The 21,261-nt window shown below is 41.5% G+C and overlaps 1 protein-coding gene across 2 annotated transcripts in view; it reads right to left on the bottom strand.

Annotated features, from left to right (window-relative positions):
• The window catches only part of CHRM2 (cholinergic receptor muscarinic 2), a 99,530-nt gene extending 78,352 nt beyond the window's left edge, over positions 1–21,178 (bottom strand). For both annotated transcript variants that reach the window (XR_009960156.1, XM_062589997.1), the window contains exons 1-2: positions 21,149–21,178; positions 20,878–21,053 (exon numbers count right to left, since the gene is read on the bottom strand). The gene's annotated coding sequence lies outside the window, so the exon portion shown is untranslated. The remainder of the gene's footprint in view (positions 1–20,877; positions 21,054–21,148) is intronic.
• Positions 21,179–21,261: the final 83 nt, after the last annotated feature.

Consider the following 21,261-nt stretch of genomic DNA (forward strand, 5'->3'; position numbering starts at 1 on the left):
TTCCCAGCTTCTACAGTGAGCTGATACTGAAAGCTAGCAAATTTTCTCATACCTGTACATGTACGCTTACATTATGCATTTTCTAAAAATAATGATTCCTGTGCCATGTCATTAGCAACCTTCTTCTGCAGAGTTACAATACATAGGTGGGAAATCAGAACTGTATCACCCCCTCATTGTTTGGAGATAGTTGCTGTAATTGCAAAAAGCGTGCTTCATTCCCAATTTTGGAGTCCAGTCCTGCTATCCGTGCTTGAATGAGCTGCTGTTGCTCATGCAAATCTCCTTCTTACATTTGAGGGACCCGTTGTAAGAATGACAGTTTCAAAATTCTGCCAATAGGAGAAAAACATCCACTACGCTTCAGGCTAAGGACACCAAGGCTGCCTCAAAGGTTGCAGCTGCACAAAAAGTATAACCTAAAGCACTTTGCTATTTATAGGGCATAGGAAAAATAAGCCACTCACTGAATCATGAGATATACTGCAAAGGTTCGTACAGTTACCACCAAATGCAACTTCTGAGGAATTTGCATAGGCTGGTGCATACTCAGGTCATGCACAGGCACACTGCACTGGCTGTATAAGTAGCAGGTCTAATAATTATAATTGTGGTTAATATAAAGGTCAACTAACATTCTACATACGTTTACAGTAGGTATTAAAATGAAAAATCTTTGTTTTAAAGAGATATTTCTTTTGTCCAAAGTAAAAGGCAACATGGAAATTTGCTTTCTAGGAAGGCTCTCACCAGAGAATGAATTGGCATTCAGGCAGCCATCATCTTTGGTTTTTCCTTCTTTTGCTCCAGGTATTTTGTTATTGCTCTCTTGAAATCTGAAACTCACAAATATGCATTGTCAAAAACGCGAAATTTTGGGATTGGTGGGAAAAAATGTTTTTAAACTGTTAAGTGAATATTTGATGACAGATATCTTTAAAAATTCAGTATTGGAGCATTCTCACCAGTCCTGTGATTTGGCAGTAGTGTCCAAACATGACATAGATTAAGAAACCGATTTTCATTGAGAGTATACTGCCTGGGATTCACACCACAGATTATCCAGCCTTTTAGTATGGGTGACTTCATTCTCTGACAGTCCCACCTTGACATGGACCAGCAAGAGCTCCTGTGTAGCCCTGGACCCCTCTTCTACTTCACAATAAAGAAACCACAGATATAAAATTGTATTTTACTTGAAAAATGTAAAAAGAGACATAACAATTAATTGTGAGTACAAGTAGGAGATTTATATAAAAAAATGGATAGGTGGCGTTTATTTCGGATTAAGCTCTGCATCAGTCAGGAGCTGAAAAATAAAAACAGTCTGTGACAGGCAATAACCTGTCCCGATGGTACAACAGCCCTTGTAATGAAGCTGCAATCACTCTTCTGATCTCCTGTGGACTGGTTTCTCTCTTTCGCTTCTTGAGGAACTGGTACTTCCAATCTATTCTAATTTTCCTGATTCTAGGCTTTGATTTATACTGCTCTGGCTATTGTATGTGCTGTCAGAGGAAGGAGGAGCTAAGGATGCGAGGTGGAGGGAGAGGCAGGCAGTACTGACATGAGAGTGAGAAAGAACAGAGAATAATACTAGAGATTAAGTGATTCTAATGGGTGATGTTTTAGCCTGCCTAGCTCTGTAATTATACATAATATTTCTCCTTCAGACCTGGCTGACATGAACAAGCACACAAAAATCTCCCTTATAAAAAGACGGCCCCATGCTAAGAGCATGGTACTGAATTCAGTGTTGGGACATCCGGCTTCTGGTCCCTGTGGCATCAACGTGAGATTAGACATAAGTCGTTTATCCTTCCTTGTGCCTTTGCTTATTCCCATGCAGAGAAATGACTTCTGGTATCCTCTGTTTTGCTAACAAAGTACACTGAATGAAGACACACTCTTTAGAAGTGAAGTCTTAATTAAAATTCCTCTAACTGTGCTAGTTCACACATTATTTTGTGTGTTTACATATCCCTGATAACCTGAATTCTGTATATATCCCATGCTCCTTTTGATCATTTAGATATGAGTAGCAAACACCTTTAAAACAGAAGAATATCAATATAGGCATAGATCATTAATGCTCCTGTCCAAGAATATAGTAATTATACATGCCGACAGACAGTAATTATTTATATTTCACGTTTCAAGGGAAAATGATGCACTTTGCCCTCCAAGCAGCAGTCTTTTCGTAAGTGGAAGGATGCCTTTTTGAGCTCTGGCTTGGTAATCAGTGTAAAAGGAGACACAGAGGAAGCGATACTAGCAATAATGTTTGTCATAGAGGATATAACAATTAGTATACCTGGAGGTGATATTTATCTACTATTTTTGTCACTTTCTTATGCTTCCTAAAAAATGTATTATGTTGTTTAGTTCAGTAACTGCCCATAGTTCACAATCCGCCAGTATAAAGGTCACTGAGTAAAATATCCCTTGCAAACAGTTTTGAATTTGCTGCCCTGTATTTTCAGCTTATATGTGAACAGATATGTTGGGGAGAAGAGATGTTAAGAAGTATGAGGTGAAAAAGCATGAGAGATTTTTGCGGTCTTTGCTCAGGCTGAATACTATCTCATTCTGTCACCATTTTGGGCTGGATCCCGAGACCTTAACTTGCGATATGTAGTGACTGATGTGGCAAACATTTGTGGGGCGTTTCTTCAGCAGTGACACACTATTGGAAGCGAGTAAACAAGCAGTCAGATTTGGCCCACAGTGAGCAGAAGAGATGGCAAGTGGCATAAAAAAGGCTACGCTAAAAGATCAGAAGTGCCACAGAACTGGAATCCCTTTGCTTGTGCTGCAGGTCCAAAGCACTTGAGAAAGGGGAAGAGGGAAGAGTCAGACATTAAAACGAAGGGAGTCAGGAGACAGACACTAATTTCCCACAGGAAGCCTAAGCAAGCAAGCTTGCATTTTCAGAGTGGACTGAACCCTGTGCTGCTGCCAAGGTAGAAGAGATGTAGCACAGTTTCTGTCCCACATGGCAGCAGTCCTGGTGTAAGCAGTGAAAAGGTCGCCAAACATATTTCTAGTACTACCACCATTATCCCAGAGATAGCCATGCGCTAGAGCTGCACTTGGCCTTAGTTCCTCTTTGTGTTACCTTTAAAGAGACAACAGGATAACACTAAGCAGCAGCCTTTCTAGCCTTAACCTTTGTAACATATCTGCATTATATTTAGAGATATTGAGATTCTCTTCAAATTCAATTTACACTCAGAAGACTGAACATGCAGGTTTCTCAAATTCAAGTTCTGTCTTTCTTTCTGCCTGCTCTTCTATAACTTCTGTCCTCCATCATGCACTTCCCATCACTCTGATAAAAGGCACCACCCAGAGAATTTAAAGAAGAGCTCCTCCAAAGCATCCTCTTGCAATCCATCATTGAGAAGAGAGTGAACTATGGAGTCAGCCACCAGAAACCGACAACGATTACCTGATGTGGAAAAATGGAATAGTAAATACTGCACCTGATGAGTGAAAACTTGGGAGAATCTCTTGACCTTAAGACGACCATCAAAACTGCTAATCAGTCTACTAAGCTTAGCCAGCACACTTGCGGATGGACAGTTCAAAATAGAGGGGAAAAAAAAATCCAGTCGATAAGATGCTGACAATTAACTGATCTTTTTTCAATTTTGGTCAAATTTTTTCCAGTGATCTGAAAGCAAAAGAGAGCATCAGCTTCCTGATGGGACCAGTCACCAGTTACCATTCAGGATTATGGGGACATCTGTTCTCAGAAAAGCCCATCTTCACATAGCTTTCTAGGAGGCTACTGGAAAGCTAACACAATTTCCTCCATCCTTCTCAGGTCATCTCAGGTTAATGAGACTCAATCACTTACTGCTCTTTTCCTACATGGAAGCCTACTAATTATGCCCCCATAATAGTTATCTGTGTTGGCATTAAATTCCAGCACACCTGTCTGATCCGATAACTTGCTTCAAGCGAATGTCTTCACCATTACCTTGGAGAAAGGCACCAATTCGTAATGACCTCATAGGCAGGGCTTTGCAGGGAAGGCAGCAGTTCAGAATACAGGGGAAACAGCTGTTTTTGTCCTACATCCATTCTTTAACCTACTGCCTGACAACTTTCTGTGTCCTGCCTTCTCTTACTTAGATTGAGAGGTCAGAGATAAAGAAAAAAACAACCTCTACTAAGGAGACAGATTGCAGACAGCAGTGCTTTCCCACAATGAATGTGTGATAACAAGCGAAATAGTACCTCAGTTATGGCTTGGGATTTTTAGGTGATCGTGTACTAACATTGCCTTAGAGAATTATACTACAAGAGATGTCATTTGGCCACAGTCTGGGTTGTGCCTTTTAGAAGAAGTGGATGATGGAGGGGAGAAGTGTACAGAAGAGTGAGCAGAAAGAAAGAAAGAGCTTCAATGTGAGAATCGTGTATTTTCACTCTTCTGGGTGTAGACTCAATTTAAAGAAAAACTCTTTAAAATAGGAGAAGGAAATCCGAAGAAACTTTTCTCTCCCCATTCTTTACTCACTAGCTTCCATCAGCTCTGGTAACCAGAATATTGCCTTATATAAAATAATAAATCTTTTACTTATTTCCAGAAAAATAATTGTCTCTTCAGTTACAAGTTTAATTACAGAATTGATGCATTACAAGAAAACATAAATGTGGAGCAACAGTGGCAAAATCCGGCCTTTGAAGAAATGCCAAGAAAAGAATGATTTGATTTTCAGATTATTTTTCCAATTAAGCCCTTCATTGCTTATTGCGTGGCAGATAGCATAATGATCTACGTATAAATAACAGTAGTAGCAACTGCATGGCATGAACAGCTGAACAGCTTTGCTGTGGAGAATGTTTTCTTTCTTTTTTCTTTCTTTTTTTTTTTTTTTTTTTTTTTTTTTTTTTTTGCTTTTCTCCTTGAGGTGCTGTAGGTAGGAATTGTAGCAAGCAGCAAAAGAAAAAAAATGTATTAATTATAGGTATTGTGTTAACTCTCAGCTATTCATGAGCTGGGCTAGCTACAAAAGGTCTGGTCCTACACCCTTCAATGCACAGGACTACAGGACTGAGCACAGAATGCAAATAGCTGTGTCATTATTTTGTAAATTTGCTTAGGAAATGCTTATATAAGTGAAGACCAATTCTTGCTTTCCTTGCTGTGCAATTCACCTCCAAGTTTGAGAAACAGTGGGAGAGTAAACAACCCACAGGCTTTTTCTCTTCTCCCCACCTTTCACTTTAAAGGAAAGGCAGTGATGTTCTCACTTTCTAACTAAGCACTTCTTCCCTAAAGAAGAGCCCGCAGCCCAAGCTAGGATCCTATCAGCAGCAGCAGCAGCATTGAGAGGACCTGGAGCAGCAGCATTGAGAGGACAGATGGGTGCAGCTAGATGCTCTGCGAGATGCTGCCTCCTCATTTTAACATCTTGCTCTCTTGCTTCATACATTCCCCCTAGAGCCCCCAGCTTGCCAAGCCCTGGTATCAGAGGAGACGTGCTGCCAGCCTGCACGGACAGGATTAGGCTCCTTTTGAGGCTGCACTTTAAGCACCCAGAGGGGTTCACTGTAGAGCAGCAAGAGGCCTGGCACTCAGGATACATATTAATCCTCCCAGATCATGGCAAGGAAGCTCAGGCTGAGCAAGAGAGAACAGTCTCTGAAATCACCATGCCTGTGGACTTTGTCTGAGACTATGCGCTCTTCTGCCATCCAGGATGCAGTGAAATCCCAGTGAGGTGTGCACCTACTGAAACCCCCACAGCTGATCATCTCAGCAGAGAAGAGTGGGTTAAGCCAAAATGCAGGAGAGAGTTGGCATGACGACTGCAGAAGTCTTCTATGTGGCCTGTGAAATAACTAATCATTACACAGTAAAGGGTAATAATTACTTCTTAATATTGCAGTGCAGAAACACGCTTCATGGCAGAGCACAGTAGGCTGAGGAAATGGAGTGCTTTTGAATGCAACAAAAATAAATAAATTGGTGTGATTCCCTACTGAACAGGCCTTATTGGACCTTCAAAATAAGTAAATGATTTCTCTTTATTTACTTATTATCTCTTTCCTGTCTGGGTGCTGAGCTGTAAACATTTTTTCCTTTCTGGCTATTGTGCTTTTAGTCCTCTTTCTTGGTTTAGTGAAGCAATAAGATGAAATAAATAAAATACTCGAGCTCAGTTCCTGTCATGAAATAAAGAAGAACAAACAAACAAACAAGAGAGAACTCCTATGTTTTCCTCTTTGCTGTCACTACTGTGTTGCATTACTAACACTACCAGTGGACTAGAGAACAAGCCCACTCAGAGCCTCCTCATGCCTTGAAGGAAAGAAATGGACATCTTTTTCCTGTTCCATCCACTCTAGCTGGAATAAAAGTTAAATTGCTAGTTTTTTACCTGCTACAACATGCAATCAGGGTTCTCTGCTCCTCTCACAGTCAAACTCAACATGGCATCTAAAGCATATCAGAAAATGAAGGGAATGCATTTTTCCTTTGCTCTTGTGCTGTAGCTACTTGTTACACTATCATCCTTAGCACAGCATCATTGCATCCTCAGCTAGTCTTGTCTGCTGACTGACAGCAGAGAAACGCGACACTTCGTCTCTCTTTAAACAACAACAACAAAATGGAAAGAGGTTGGCTCTTATCCAAGTTGCCAGCAGGAAAACCCCTATAAATTTTCAGAGAGGAAATAGCCAGCCTATGACCCAGATCACATAGGAAAGGATGAGCCAAAACAACTCCCCAGGCTCCAACAGCCTCAGGCAAGAGTAAATCTTCAGAAACTACACCCTTCACTCAAGACAGCCTGAGTCAATGCCTCTCCCAGCAAATTCAAACCAAGGACATCACATTTCTCCTTTTGCAACCAATGAAGAAATCCTTCAGCTCTAGAGAAGTCCATGGGGTAATTCTGCTGACTTCCAGGATGCCAAAATGTCATCTTGTCACATCTTTCCATTTTCCATGCTGAGTAAACAATGCTGTTGATGTTTTGTGTGGCCAAGGGCCTCCTGTCCGCAACTCCACAGCCTGCCTTTTCCTCTCATCCAAGCTGAGAGGAAAATTTTCAGAGCCTCTGGGACTTCTCCCCTTGAAGAAGGCTTTTTCCCTCATGATTCTTGTGGTGCTATCCTCATGGCCTTGTAGCTGCATATCCCCTTAGTCTTGTCATGGTAGGCTCTCATGAGCAGCTATTGCCATCAGCATAAGAATCACCCCTTCTTCCACCTCTTTTCCTACCCTTTGGTTGTAGTTTTGGGTTTATGTGATGGGACATATGCACTGTTTCACATCCAGTAGGTCATGCAGCCCCTATCAGCATAAGCCCTTGTCAGTGCTAACTTTGTAAGCAGGTTCTACCAACTGGGGGTTTGAGCAGGTCCTCACGGAGACTATATAATTACAGTGGAAAAAAGTTTTACAAGGGGAACCAGCTGCTGCACTGCGGAGGGTACCCAGGAGACGATGCTCATCTGGGAAGCCTAGGAAGATGTTCTCACTAGCTGGCAACTGAGCAGAGTTTTACCTTTCCCTTCTCTCTCTTCTCTATTTTTTTATTTCTCCCTAGAAGTAATTTTCACCACTAGAATCAATATAGTCTGATAGTGGTGGATTAGTAGTAGTAAATCTTTATAAATATGAACTGGTTTCAGCATCCTTTGTGCAAACCAGTCATAGTGGGAGGGGATTTCTAATGTACACTAATATGTGGTTTATGTACATATCACCACATCTATTGAGCAAAAATTATTATTTAAACTCATCTTGACTGAAATGGGTCAGAAAAACTCAAATAATCATCTCTACTGTTAGATCAGGGGAACTGATGAGTAAGAGCTGAAAGACAGTGCTAAACAGCTGGGGACAGCACTTCCCTAGCCAGTCCTGGTAAACCTAGGGTGCAGGTCCCCAGACTTAGCTTCTTTTTCTTGGCCTCTTTTCAGTGTAATTTGGACAATGACATTCAAATATTTGTCAAGAGAAGAACTGCAATTCACAGATGCCTGCCATGTTTTATCAAATATCTGCAAAGTTCTCTGCCAGTTTCTAAAAACCACAAAAACTGCCTCCAGAGCAAAATGTATTGTTAATTTATGTGGTGTGGGCCTGGCTCTCCTTTGCCTTTCACATTATGTAGTCATCTATATGCGTATAAAATAGCTTGGAAATGTATCCCAAGCAGAACAGTAGCTTTTTACAGCCCTGAGGATAGCAGGAAGAGTAATTGCATTCCAGATAGAATGGAGCCAAGCCCACATTTTCCTTAAGAATTATTTTGTTTTGCTTGTTAAAGAGTTTAGCTTAGAGTTAAAAATATTGTACCTAAACTTGGATTTCTAAAGCCATAGCCAAGAACCCACACTAACAGCTTGATTTTCAAACAAGGAGAGCATCCACAAGGAGAGCATCCAGAAATCTCTTTTAAAGCTAGTCAACAAAAAATGTCGGGGCTTTAGCTATTATGAGCTTGGAAATCTAATTTTAATTCTACTGCTGTGTGGGTTTCTTAACAAACAGAAAACCTGGCTTTTGCTCATTTCAAAGCTTTTCAGCTCACCTCTAAGTTTGTCTTTAAATCATCATCTTGTTGCAGCACAGAGCAATCCTGCACAGGTGAAAGGATGATGCTGTGATTCCCATAGGCTTGTGTTCATAATGGCAGAACTCTGATCTAGAGAGCTTTCCAGTGACCTCCAAGTCCCACCATTTACATGCATAAAAGACCTCAGTAAAAAAAGAGATCATTGTCAGAGACTGCCTCCTTTAACAAAAGTCCATCCTTAGTTTTCTATCCTGTAAACTTCATATTTTTTCTAGGACTCACTAGTTCAAGGTCTAAATTCTGATAGAAGCCATGAGAGGATACAAAACTTAGGTAATGCTGTAATTTTGGAGACTTCAAGTGAAAAGCAAGAAGAAGGAATCATTTCTTGTGCTGTATTTGAGTGGGGCAGGTCTGCTCTAAGGAAGTAAAAGTTGTATACCTGCAACTTCCAAGGGAACTTCCAAGGGAGACTTTTTCATGTCATATTTATAGGGATACAAATGTCTCTCTCAATGTCTGTCACATCCTTCCTCCATTTTGTCATATAAAGGCTGTTTGTTCCAGTTTATTCATTGGAAGGAGCAGACTAAATAAAAAGAGAGTCTAATGGCAGAGCTCTCACCCCATTTCTCCTTTCCCAACACACTCTTTCCCCTGTGCAGACCTGTGAAGGGAACACAAGGGTATTAAGCTGGAAGATGTGTGGATCTGTAAGAAGGTTACTTTAGGTACTGGAATTATAGACAGTGGAGTAGAAAAGCACATTCAGCAGCTAGCAATGAGGTCTACCCGAAAGCCACATGTGTATTAAAATTCCCCCACTATTACAATAAATATATAAAACACAGAATTTTTGAATTTATTTACAGCAGATTTTCCTGGGGGGCCAGGGGTGAATTTAACAGCTTTAAAAAGTGTCTTGTTGCTGTTTTGATTAGCATCTAGCCAGGAATGACAACAATTCTATAGTGAGCAACAAAAATAAAACAGATTTAGCATTGTCTAAAGAAGACGGCTACCCTGGCAACTCTGCGTGGGGCTCTGGATGCATGAACAGCTGTACTTAAGCCAGCTCACCCGCTATCCTGCAACTTCCTGCTAGCCAGTAGCAAAGAGGAAATGAAGAGAAGAGGGTGATACCGCCCCAGGAAACCTTCCTTAGGTTGAAGCAGTTGGAGATGTGGGGACTTCCTGATCCCTGACTTTATTTGCATCACAAAACTTTGGACAGTGTTGCTCTTCCATGATTTTGTCTAATGTAATCATTTTACCCGTATATATTTTTGACATCCACAAAATGTCCTAGGGCAATGAGTACCACAATTTAACTACACAGTGATTTTTAAACCTATGCCTTTTAATATTCACCTGCGACCTACAGATATCATGGAAAAAAATTAATAGTATCCTATTTGCTTTTTCCATCCCTTGAATGGCTGTTTAGATCTACATCACTCACATCATTTTTGGGATGAGGAGTCCTAGTTTATTTAACATCTCTCTGGAAGCCTGATAATTCCCACCATCTTTCTCACCTTCCTCTGTATCATTTCTGGTTCCTCTGTACCTTTTTGAGTCTGATATGGGCAGAACATCTCTTGCTATTTAAACATATCTATTGTGTACATACTTCAGATAAGGGCTGCTGAGATGCATCCCATTTACAGCTACCTGTATCAACGGCCCTAGAGGTGAATGGAAAACTTCTTATTAACTACAGAACAGAAAGATCAGGTCCATATTATAAGATAATTCTTATATGGAATAAAAAACAGATAAGTATTTGAAAGATACTATATCGTTCAATTATTTTCACGGCATCCCAAATTAATGCAAGGTTCCTCTGTTCAAGGTGTTACAGAACAGTTGCCAAAGATTTCAAAGAGGAAGAGTAGACAAAGTACATGAGAAAGTGAATACTGTTTTCTACAGTTTCCATTTGGGAAATTGATATACGGGAGATTACTGGGCTTGCCAGAGGCCACATCAGGAATCTGAGGTGGATCTAGAAATTCAGCCCGTGTCATCATTGTGCAAAAAAAGTAACTTAAGAATAAAATCGCTCCTCCTCTTTTTAGTTATGTGCTAATCCCATTCTCCACTTTGATTTTTAAGAGGCTTTAAAGAAAGTAATGAGACATATTAGTTCTAAAGAATGACAACTCTTGACTTATCTGGGATTTTCAATGCCAGATATTTTTCATTGGCATGTGTTTCAAAGTAGAAGATACACAGTATCGCTCTTCCCTGAAGAGAGGGAGAGAGTTACAAGCTTTCTTCAGAGAAAACAGACCAAATGGTTATTTTCTTCTTCTTACTTTTTTCTTGCTTGCTTCTTTCCAACTGTATATTTTTGGTTTCTATCCTTTACTGAATCAAAGTGCAAAATGAATAATAACAGTATGATGCTCCTCTCGGGGAACTGCTTCTGATGTCAAAACCTTTCAGTAAAGACCTCTACATTTACTCCCAGTGGATAAGATTGTGAAAATGACTTGCAGACACCAAACAGACATTTTTAATGAGAATTTAACAGTGAGCCCTTCATATGGTCTTTCCTTTAATGGCAGCTACTCATAAATGTCAAAAGCAAAATGGTAGCTTGTATTATCTTCCTCCTTCCCTGATTTTCCTTGTGTATAAGAACCTTCTACATTTAGTCAAAGGAAGAAATCTTACAACTAAGATACCCCATTTATATCCTCGCTGCTAGGGCTCAAGGTCAGGCCTGAGAAGGCATGACATTGCCAGGTTAAATATAGCACTTTGTCTGGTGATGGCCTCTTCTTTCATGTCACTCATGTTCTGACAGCTTTCATCATCTGAGAATTCACTGCTAGAAAAGCGAAATTAGTGTGGGTGAAAGATACCAGTAACAGATCAGGAGATCAAAGTTTTCAGCTTAGCCTCAGCATGGAAAAACAAATAGCGGGGAAAATATCTCCTTCCTTGAAAAGGTAATCTTTCCCTAACATTCATCTGGAGGAACAGTTCAATGAGGGGCAAACTGTTCACACACTTGTTCTACATAAAGTCCCTTTACGAGGTTCCCAGCACCAGGCATGATCTGCCTTCATTTTCAACCCATGTATTAATTCATAGTCATGCGCTATTATGTATAAAAGAGTGAACTAAATTTTCCCACCATGAATGAATGATGACAAACATCACAAAGTTGGACTTTAAAGCAGCTTTTTTTTTAACACCACCGCTTCGCCTTGGTATGAATCGAAGTGTGAAGCATTACTCTTAATCTACCACAGTGATGATGATGGAGATCCTCAAGTGACCTTAGGTAGTAGTGGAGGAAAAAAGTACATCCTCTCTGTCCACACATTGGTGTTGCTTGGTCTATGTCTTCTGTTTTCACAATCTACTATCTCTGTTTTACATTGGAAATGAGTGTTGGAACAGGCGCACCACCAGTAGGACCATATAACTTTTGTGAACAGCACTGAAGTAGCAAATTATTTGAGTGAGGTCATGGCCTCATAAACCTTGCTTGGGGAATTTGACTGCCAATAGCCATTTAACATTACTTTTAATTTCTTTCTCTCTCTTTTTTTTTCTTTTTTTTTTCAAACAAGCCCAGACTATGCAATCTACTTTCTTCCATGTAACACTGCCCTCGTTAGTCATTTTCTCCTTTTATTCTTCAGCATGATATGGTGCAGTTGAGGGCTTCAGTACATCTTTATTGGAGGGATTTTGAACATTTTAGCTTATCCTCCATTCTGTACAGAAACTTTCCTGATAATCAGTGCCTAAAGGCTCAGCTTTCCAAAATCCCAGTGCAATGAAAGCTGCTGTGAATGGATTATGTGTGCTCTGGTATTCATGTGGCAGTCTCACAGCTGAACCTCAATACTTGGCAGACTGTAGCAAGTGAATCCATACAGTGTTGTCAGGTGATGATGAAGAATTACCTTCTTCACTTTAGAAAGCCTGTCCAAAGTCTACCCAAAGTTAAGAAGCATTTTTCTCCAACCTCAATGGCCTTTGTGTCAGGCCACAGGAACTTGTCAAAGGTTATATGGGAAGTTTGTAGCATAGTCAGGAGCTTATCTGTGATCTCCTTGGTCCTTGTCTAGTGGACTAAGCATGAAAACATCCTTCTTTTTAATTAAGCTCTGATGCTTGCATAAAACATTAGCACACTTTGCCTGGGAAATATCTGGGATTTTTAATGGATTGTATGGTACGAGACCAAAGAATCAATCAAGTCTAATAAAGCTGTAACCATAGGTGAGTTCACCCACCTGTACGTTGGCTGATCAACTATCACAAACAGATTAGAAAAAAATATTTTCTAGGTCATTTCTAGAACTGCTGGCCTTAGAGTATGTAGAAGTATGTGTTCTCAACTTGGTCTTAAGTGACAGAAGAAATGATACAGTCAAGCCATTCAAAATAATGAACTTAATACTACATTAAGAAAGTGAGGTTAAAAAAATGATAATAATTAGTGAACTGCTTAAAAAAGTACTGGACTTAGAAAGGGAGAGAGAAAGGAAGATACAGAAAGGAAGAAAGGAAGGAAGGAAGGAAGGGAAAGAAAGAGAAAAAGAGAGAAAGAAATGAAAGAAAGAAAGGAAGGAAGAGAAAGAAGGAAAGAAAAAAGAGAGGGAGAAAGAAAGAGAGAGAGGTATAAAGTAAAATCCATAAATTCAAAATGACAGATACATTAACAGACAGTTTCTGAGTCAGGGAAGTCATGCAGAAAGCAAACTGAAAGGCAAGAGAGGAAAAAACACTGGTATTGTGAAATGTTAAGGTCCAAGAGGTTGTTTGAGCCAAACAATCAGCTTTCAGGAAATGACAATTCAGCTCTAATAAAGCCCCTAAAGGAGAGAAATTACAATAAAACACAAACAAAACTTCAGCTGTAAATGAAGAGGGCCAAGGATGCATTAAGTGACAAGAGCTGAAGAGCTGAAGCCAAACCAAACCAAAACTGAAGAATATTTCTGAAGAATCTTAAATTTACAAAGTTTACAAGGGGATAAGTGGGATCTGCTGGACTTCTCAGGGATAATGTGAGCAATTAATGAACAAAAGGGCACTGCAGAGATTCTGAATGATTCATTTACATAAATATTCGCCACAAAATATGCCATGCCAATGTCCACATTGGAACTACTCTTTTCAAGTAAAGAAAGGACATGAGCTTGTGGAATGAGAAATGTTGAAAGGGGAAGCACTGGAACAAACTGATAAACAAAAAAGCTGCATGTCACAAGGATCTCATGATTATATACGCAATGGTTTGGGAAGCAGTTGAAAATGAAGTGGCTGAGTTGATAGCAAAAAGAGGCAAGCTGTCACTGAAGTCTGATATTCTACAGACTGGATGGCAGCAACTTACATACCTATCTTTAGGAGACATACTGGAATATTTTAGGGATTATATACTGGTGAGCCTTATTTTGTTTCCAGGTAAACTGATTGAAACAAATCAAAACTAGAATGATGTACAAGAACATCATGTGAGAGGGAAAAAAAATTATTCTTTCCAAGAAAATGTCCTTTCGATATATACTTTGAAGCATCAAGCTAGTAGAATCATCTGATGTGTATTTGTATATTTAAGCATATGTATTTGTCTCTTTTTAAAATCTTTGAAAATTTTCCTTCCAAGAAATTAAATTATTGTAGAATTAGTAGATCATTAAAAGTTGAAACCGTTTAAGAGAGAGAACACAAGGGCAACACACGAATGATCATTTTTCATTGTAAAAGATTAGCAGTTGGTTTGTCCAAGATTTTTTACCAGGCATAATGTATTTACTAAAATTATTGCTGTTAGAAAAGGAGACTGAGGTTGAAGTATTTCACAGTACAGTAATTAAGCAGGGTGAACTGAATACTCTGATAGCAAATGAAGTGTTGGTTGAGAAACAACAAATGCAGATGGAGAGAAATATTTAGAAACCATCTCAGGTTCTAAGCCAGCTCTGACCACTCGGGAAGGATCTTGGCATCACAGTGGAAAACCCAGTCAAATTCTGCTCAATTACAGTATCAGTTAAAAAAAAAAAAAAAAAAAAAAAAAAGATAAAATCTCCATTAGTAAATAGAAGGAATAAAAGGTGTTAATACGAAAACAATTTTATAGTGTCCATATTGGTCAGTCCATCATCAAAAAAGAAACTGGAAGAATCAGTAGTAGTGTTTTAAGGCATGCGGAAAGACTAGGTGCATTGTGGCTGTCTAACTAAGAGTGAAGAAGAACAGGAGGACAGGAGTAAATGAATGCACCTGTATGATGAACTGGGTGCCGCTATCAACCCTTTCACATCATGTAATGGAAAGGTAACACTCTGTAACATCAAAAGACAACTAATTTAAATATATCACAGATTGTTTGGAGCATGTTTTTTTCCAACAAAATACATACCTGACTTACTGAACTCACTGCTAGATGCCATCACTAAGGTAGAAATCTTGGTGGGAGGCAAAATTGAATTAATTTCTTATGTGTCCAGTGAGAGTATCTACAGTTTGTCTAGAACTGATGGAGGTTTCCACTTAGTTGAAGAAGGCAGGTGTTTGTTTTCATTTGGAAATGGTCTCAGGGCACCAAGCAACCACAAGCTGGTGGGTATTAAGAAGATGTATTACTTGAGGGCAGTGTATTTATCTATTGCAGCATTCCCCGTACTTTCCTCTGAGGCCTATGGTAGGGGAACTAATAAAGACACAAAATTGGACAAGATGAAACACCTGCCTGATCTGATACTGCAATTGTTATATTTTAATATTCCTTAACTGGATGACTGATACATTTTTGAATAGGAAAATAATGAGTAATGATAACAAATAACACAATTCCAATTAATCATGCTAATATTCATGAAACTTTTGGGACGTACGAATATTTTCATGAATAAATCATTGATCACCCACTTGTAAAAAATGACCTCAGAAATTATAGTGGAATGAGCTTGCTGCCATTATTCATGAACAAATTTGTGAATCCTTTTCAATACATGACCACTCTGCTTTCTAACTGACTAAATATGATCGAAGAGTTTAAATAGAGACAAGAAGAATCCCTTGAGCACTGAAAGAAAATTTCTCAGAAATCTGTTAAAATACAAATACTGGCTGAACTAGAAACTTGTTATCTCTATGGACAGATTTTGCCCACTTTACTTCTCACATGCTAGAACGGATTCTAAAAATAAAGGGCCTGATCCTTAGAGATTGCAGATCACCCTACACTCACTGAACTCAAGAGAGCTTTACATATTCAAATCACCTGAGAATCTTGACAGAGAAATTCCTAAGCAAGAGAATTATTTTTAAATTGCTAGGTTTATTTTATGTTGGTTTCCAACACTAACTTGCACAATGTTTCAGAAGAAAGATCTATGAAGACGTTTTCTGTTTAGTTCTATCTCTCTCTCAAAACATACAAACAAAAAGAATAAAAAGCACACCTGCACAGAGTTTACTCAGTGCTCTTCTGAGAGGTTGAGATCTTTGAGGTTCTTTTCTAAGAGATCTGGGAGATGCTGATTTCTTCTTACCTTTTTGTGTTATGGCCCCCCTTAAAAATCTTTTTTTGCCATCATTCTCAGAGGTCCCCCATCCTATTCACAATGTCCAATATCATATTGCACTTCTCTTTCTGCAGCGACTGACTACTCAAAACTGTTCCTTAAACAGTTGTCAAAACACTGGAATATTCCAATTAAGACTCTTTCTTACTATGAAAGTAAAATTCTGAGTTAAATTGCACCAGAATAAATTAGAAGTAATTAAAGTCAGTGGAATCACCCCTGATGTGCAATAATGTAATTAAGATCAGAATGTAGCCCATAGAGTCAAAAGAGATGCTGGATAACCAGGAATCAGAAGAGCATCTTGTCATACAAAAAACAGAGGGAAGGCTCTCAGCAAAGCAGCTGGCCTTAAATGATGATCTGTTTTATTTTATCCTTATCATATTCTAAGAAATGAATACATGAAGCACATGGACTACTGAAATCCCATCTTCTTGGGACTATATGAGAAATGTCTCCTTGAAATCTTTGCTGATATGTATCTTTCTCTGCAATGCCTAGGCTGTGTTAAATATTGGCAGTGGTATAGCTTTAAAGGTAGGACAGACACTCCAAAATGACAGTCCGTTCCATAGCCTAAAGTACATTTACATGGAAACAAGTTCAGGGCCCATGGGAAAGGAATTCAGCCTTTTAATCCAAACCGTGGATCGTGGTGAGAGTGGTCTCACCTCGTAGTTCTGTCCACTTCTGTTAGGGGAATGTAGGAAGACAGTGGCATAAATCACTGAGTATTCCCCACCCTGCTAACGGAAGGTGAACACATGCAATCCCAAGGCACACGCAATTGACATTCAGCTGGTGAGATAAGGACAAGTAGGTAGATGACTTTCTGCATCTTTCGGTCTCTTTGTACCTCAAGAGACAATGTCGAGACCCCTGCAAAGCTGAAAGTTGCCTTTGCCTAAATAAAAGACCTACAGAAAAGATGTGTGCATGTGCATGTGCTGGTGGAAGGAGGAGTTAATTGCCTCCTTTAGTTATGGCTTTCTTATGCAGTCTTCAGTGCTTGCTCCTCTGTGAAGTATGGTTCTTCAGTCTAGGCTTGGATTTAATGGGACTTGAAATGCTACCATCCAATTTAAGCTTTTTAAGGCTACAAGCATTTGTGAAAAAGATATCCCTGTCATTCATATGAGCTGGATCTAAGCCCTTTTAACTTCCCTTAGCCTGATTACTATTACGCACCCATCCACACACTCAAGAAACCCATAAAAGGTAAAAGGGTAACATTTTCAAGAGTGAATAATCCTCTTCTGCTCTTTCAAATCTCTGTGAATTAGCTGCAAGTTGTTGCAAGCTGTGAAGGCTAAAGTCAGAGGCATCTGAAATTTGTGAATAAATGGCTAGATACAGCCTAGATTACCCAGCACCAATTTCTTCCTATCTGTTCCTCTGTAGTTTAGTCTGTCCTACAGGACCTATGGCATTAGCCTCTGGGTGACTGAACCAGGATCATTTGAATCCCACCTGTGCTTTTTGCAGTTTTGGATTTAAAAGAAGGAGAGGCTGACAGGAAAAAGACATTATGTGAGATGAACTTCTCTTATGCCACTCACCCCTTTTCTGTAGTTTCTTATCAAGTCCCTCACCCCTGTGTTCCTTGCCTGCCTCTGGTACTAGAGGATGCAGAGATTTTGGCTGGAAATCCAACTTTCTGTGGAGTCCTACTTTCCCTTAAATTGAACTCAACTTTCAAAGAGGTCTTGATTTCACAGAAGGGGAATCTGCTTCATTATTACTGGTTTGTCTGCATTTCTCATGCTGCATTACTATGGAAACAGGATCAGAAAATAAGTCTTTTGCATGTAGGTCATGATATTAGTAGAGAAGAGGAAGTCTGGGTGAATGGGTGAGTGGGTTACAGAAAAGGAGTGGAGCACAGTAACTCCCTGAGACTATATCAGCTGAGGATTTCGTAGCAGACCTCCTCAAAAGACTATTGAATTAGACACCTAATGGGCTGAAAGATTCAAGCATGTGGAGCAACTGAGAGCCACAAAACACACACACAGACTCAGCCCACAGATGAAAACCAAAATCACAGTGGGAAATGAGACTGAACATTTACTCAAACAAATATATATTTTTTTCAGTTCACAGATGCTTTTTTTTTCCACAGATAGACTCAGTTTACCCCTTCCTGTGTCTTGATCTCCCTCTTGAACAACAGCATAGCATGGCCTGGCATGGCTGTCACTCCTTCTACCTCCACAGGACACTCCTATTCACTCATGGCCCAGATTTCCCTCTATCTGGGCCCAGCTACAGAGTTGCAACTGTTTGAGTACAGCATATTACTTAAGATCTTATTTTTAGACAGGAGAAGAGAGAGACATCTCTCTTTTTTATCATTCTTCACTCTCTCTAAAACAATGGAAAATGGTTATTGCCAAGCTCCCCCCACTGCAAATTCTGAGCCCTTTTCTTGGACAGACTGCAATGCAGAATTCATGGGTCACTCTCAGGCAAGAGCAGAGAGGGCCAGCTCAGCCGGCAGATGCTCGACAAGTAGGCAAGCCCACGGCATGCCTCCAATATAAAAGCAAATAGGGTTGTGAAACTGCTCAGTGCAGTCCAGAGGTCCTGCAAAGGGGAAACTCAACCAAAGTTATAACCAAAAAAGAGCCTGAAGGAGAGAGAGCGAGCAAGCGAGAGAGGAGCAAGCATACTTTGAGCAGCATAACACGGTTTATATGCGAGTCATTGAAAGTGGTTGGTGTCATAAACCATACCATTGAGGCTGGCATATATTTAGACAGAGGCTGTAATTGCAGGCGATGCAATACCATAAAAGCAGACAGCGTGCCTACTTTTGATCTCCCGTATTAACCTTCCTCATTGTTGGGCTTTTTTTTTTCTCCCCCAAACCTGCAAGAGTAGGCTGTCAAACAGAGGTCAACCCTTCTCCATTTTTTCTCTCTCACCTTTTTCCCTTCTGTACTAGGAAGATCTTCCTCAGGGGAAGGTGAAAAGGGAGACTTTTTCGCTGTGCAAATACTGTGGTTGACACATAAGTGGAGAGAAACACTATTCTGTCTAGATTTGGGACAACAATCACCTGCTTCCCAACATCCCCCTTGCAGCTGAAAAAGGAAAAAGACACCTCTCCGTTCCCTGAAGGAACTTTAGTATATGAAAAGGGTAGGAAAAAACTCAATCTGATGGGGAGTGAGGTGGGCTGGGGGGAAATCCCTTGTGCTTTCCCCAGTGGCGGGGTGGAGGACTTGCCCTGAGACCTGTGAGAAGGAGTCAGGAGACCAGCAGCTCCCAGGGGGGCCATGGGACTGCCAGGGGCCCAGCAAGCCTGCCCAGGCTACCCTGCCTAGGGCTGGCATCGGGGAGGCAAGGAGAAGGGGGCCAGGGGAGCAAAGCAGGCAGGTAGACTCAAATAGCAAAGGTAACCCTAGGCAGAGAGCTGGGGTGGGAGGCTTTGCCCGTGGGAGCATTTTGTCCCTCTGGAGCCCCCAAAACATCAGGGTGCCAGGGGTGGAGGGGACCTGGGCACTCGAAGCTGCTATTTGGGAAAGTGGCTTTTCTCCCACAGCCCCTGATATGAGCCGTTTCATCAGCTCGCTGCTGCTGGCCGCAAGCACCCCATAGGCAGCAGCATGGGCGGAAGGAAAAGGAGCCCAGAGGCTTCGCTGGGACCGGCTCAGCCCCGCCAGGAGCGCAATCGGTCCAGGGTAGGGGGCTGAGCCGGTGCCGGAGCACCCATCCCTGGGGACCTCGGACCGGGCAGGGGCAGCACCGCCCGGCACTCCCCAGCTGCCGGTCCCAAAGTTTCAGGAGGAAGTGGGTCACAGCTGCCTCCCTGGTGCTGGAAGAGCAGCTTAGCAGTGGGTGGGGACCAAGCTGGAGTGGTGGGGTGGGAAATGAGCCAGGGGATCCCCTTCCTCTCCCCTTCCCCAAGGCAAGATCTGAGAACTGAGGCCATGGAGATGGGCACTGATCCGGGCTAGACACATACCCTCGAGGAGGGATGCTGGGGGGGGGGGGGGGGAGAGGGACTGCCCCGAAACACTGGCAGCCTACCCCTCAGCACTACACTGTCCCTGGCAGGGCAGGGATCGTCCCCCATGTCTCCCCACCCCTGACACTGCTCTCCCGCCTGCCAGCCAGAGCGCTCCGAGGGCAGGCTCTGCTCCCCCGGGACGGCTCCGCTCCCGGCTCCAGGTGACATTTTGCAGGAGCAACCAACAAATATGTCACATCGGGCTTTGCAAGAGGTGGTCCAGGAGGTGTCCCTGTGTCGGAATGCATCAGTAATAAAAAATAAATAATAAAAAAGCCCACGAATAGCGCTTAGAAAATGCGAGGGATTCTCTAAATCAGGTTACTGCATATTTCTCCTTCCTTGCTATATCACTCAGGCTTAAATTTTAGGATTAATACTACAACTGTAATTCAGCAGAGGTAGGCTCTCTGCTGAGGGCAAACGTTTTTCTTTCTTTTCTCTCGCTACCATCCCCTGGTGACCCACACCACGATGGACCCTTTTAGTAAAAGTTTCCCCCTGTTTTGTCCTGCTCCTTCTATCAGGAAGCAAAATGTAGGCTGATTTCCTGGAAATTATATTCTTGACGGGAGATTTCCTATCACAGCAGCAGATGAAATCCTAGGTGCGGGAAAGAAGGGGAGGGAAGGTAGAGAGAGAGAAAGAAAAAGGGGGGAAGAGAAGAAGCCAAAAAAAAAAAAAAAAAAAAAGAAAAAGAAGAAAACAAGACAGGAAATGTCAGTAAAAAGCGAAGCTTTCCTACCTGTGGTCCAGTTACAAGAAGTTGCATCCCCTGCCGCTGCAAGCGGCTCGCTGCGGAGGGCGGCTGCGGCGTGCAGGCGGCTCGGGCAGCCGCGGCATGCGGGCTGCGCGCACTCGGAGCCCCGCGGCGGCCGCTTTATCCTTCTCTCCCGTATCTTCCGCGAGGAGGGAGGGGGGCTGGGGTGGGGGAAAGACAGATTACTTGGTGCTGTGATAACAACGGGTGTGTGTGTGTGTTGTGGGGGGGGAGGGAAGGAGTGGGGAAAGAATACCGGTTTGAAAGCTTTAAACAAGAGGTGGCATTGCCCGGGCGGATCGAGTTTTGTTTGTTGTCTCGCCCTCTCCCTTTCCCTCTCTCTCTGTCTCCCCCGCGCACCGGCGCGCA

This window comes from Rhea pennata, chromosome 1, assembly GCF_028389875.1.
Source record: "Rhea pennata isolate bPtePen1 chromosome 1, bPtePen1.pri, whole genome shotgun sequence".
In the NCBI taxonomy this organism is placed as follows: domain Eukaryota; kingdom Metazoa; phylum Chordata; class Aves; order Rheiformes; family Rheidae; genus Rhea; species Rhea pennata.